Genomic DNA, 2,370 nt, shown 5'->3' with positions numbered 1-2,370 from the left:
AGCCAAACTATCTTGAAAGAGATGGATAAGTAATTTGTCGTCATGAGCGTAAGCAGCCATTTTTCGACAATACATAGTCAAATGATTCTTAGGGCATGTGTCTCCCTTGTACTTTTCAAATTATGGCACCTTAAACTTGTGTGGAATGGTCACTCCTGGAGCCAAACTCAACCTTCCCACGTCACCAAACCCGTAACCTTCAAACCCCTCTATGGCTTTTAGCCTGTCTTCCAGTACTTCAAGTTTACTTTTCTCTTCTTCTGTGTTTGTGTGTATGGTGGCCTTAGTCGAAACATCATGTACAACAACTGTGTGAGGAGACTTGGACGTTTCATTCATCTTCGTCTCTGTCGTGAGGATAGGCCCTTGAGTACTAATAAGAAGTAAACCATTTGTTATGGGAAATGCCAAAGAAGTGTGCTTTGCCTCTTAATGATCTCTAATGGGTGGTGTGTAACCTGGTGGCAAACCATACATTGGAAACGTGAATTGTGTGCCTACAGCATTATGTATTGGAGGGTGAGCATTATCCTCGGCCTTTACAGAAGAAGTCTCTCCTGCACTCTTCATGGTTTTCAAAGCCTCCAAGATTTAACCGACTTGATCTTTTAGTTGGCTAATATCGGCCTTTACAGCTTCACGTTCGTCTTCCCAAACTTCCATAGCCTCAGAGTTCGCTCGATTCTATAAGCATGTCGTGGAAGTCCCGCCGTTGTTTTTCATTTAACCTTATACTTTTTTTATTAATTTGAATTAGATGAAAACTAAATATGCGAAAATGCAAAAATGAGGCATGCTAAAAATAGGCAGAAATCACAAGTCCTTAATATCGTTATGATAGAAATTGAAAATGATGAAAGTTTTATAAGTTTATTCTATTTATTTATTAGACTAAATGGTTTTTATTTTGCCTTAATTATTTATTCATTAAAGCATGAAATTTTCGTTTTTGCTTTTTTTTATTTAAATAAAAACATGATACATTTATTGTTATATATAAAGAAAATGAAGGAAAAATGATGAAAATTGCTAACGCATATAATGTATGAAGATGTTTATGCCAAATAATGATTAAAAGACAACATGTTTTTTTTATGCTTTTAAGGTAGGTCCAATGTCTTAAGGTCTAAACATTGTATGCAATCTCACAAGGATGGCTTCCTAAACCTAAAATCAAGGCCACCAGAGCTATGGTCCTTTTCACAGCATTTTCCACAACAATTGAGATGCAACTAAGTGTGAAATTACATGTGAAGAGAACAAACACTGGCTGAGATTCTCACGATAGCCAAACTGGAAGTAGTCCAGATGTGACACCGCTACGCAACCCCTCTAATTCTATGTTGCACTCAAACCCGGGTATAGGGTCCCACTCATGATATGCACAATAATAATAATAATAAATAATAGAAAGAATATAAATAAATTACAAAAATAAATAAAGACAAACATATATAAATAAAGGGAAAAATTGAAATAAAATAAAATAAAGAAAAACCACATCAATTTTTCACATTTAGTTAAGAAGGCATGATTATCTAACGTCCCCAGTGGAGTCCCCATCTGTCGCAACCGGGATCGTGATAGGACGGCGACCCGAAAAAACAAACAGGTTTGAGAAAAAGGTTTTGGAAGTCGCCACCGTAATTTATTATAAAAAACTATGGAAAACCATAAAATAAGACATGGTCTACGAAAAGAGATTTTCAGGTTCGGGAATCGGTTATGCGTAAGGAAGGTATTAGCACCCTATCGCGCTTGCCCAAAGGCATTACCTTTAATTAAATGTATAAAGTTGACGTGGATTTTCAAAATGTTTAATTTTGTTTTATGAACCCGACAAGAATTGACCTTGGTCCTACGTACATCCATTTATAATGGACAATCAGGGATCACATAGTTCTTTATGTAGAAAAAGGTTTGTGAGTTTGTTTTAAAAATTATTATAGATTGATTTAAATTTTTGAAAAGCGAACCCAACAAAGATTTGATTTAACAAGATTGACATTTTTTTTGGTTTTAAGATCTCGTATTTTTTTATTTTTTAAGAAAGGTGGAAAAAGAAAGAAACTGGTCATAAGCCGACACATACTTATAAAAAAAATTATGATTTAAAAAAACATTATTTGTGTGTAGGAAAAATAGTACCTTTAGGAAATACTTCAGAGTACAATAAAAAAAGAAAAAGAATGGTGTAGGGGTGACATACGTTTTTAGCTTTCAGTACTCTCGTATTTCTTGTTTGATGATTGTCATTGACATAACCCTTATGGGTGAAAACCTATTCTTCTCTATACTCTCTTTCTATTATTTCTGCATGTTTCTCCTTCTCTTTTTTTTCCCTTTTCTATGGCAGAGTGTGTATTTATA

This window comes from Vigna umbellata, chromosome 7 (assembly GCF_029865625.1).
Source record: "Vigna umbellata cultivar VRB3 chromosome 7, Vumbellata_1.0, whole genome shotgun sequence".
In the NCBI taxonomy this organism is placed as follows: Eukaryota; Viridiplantae; Streptophyta; class Magnoliopsida; order Fabales; family Fabaceae; genus Vigna; species Vigna umbellata.
Note: the sequence above shows the minus strand (reverse complement) of the source record.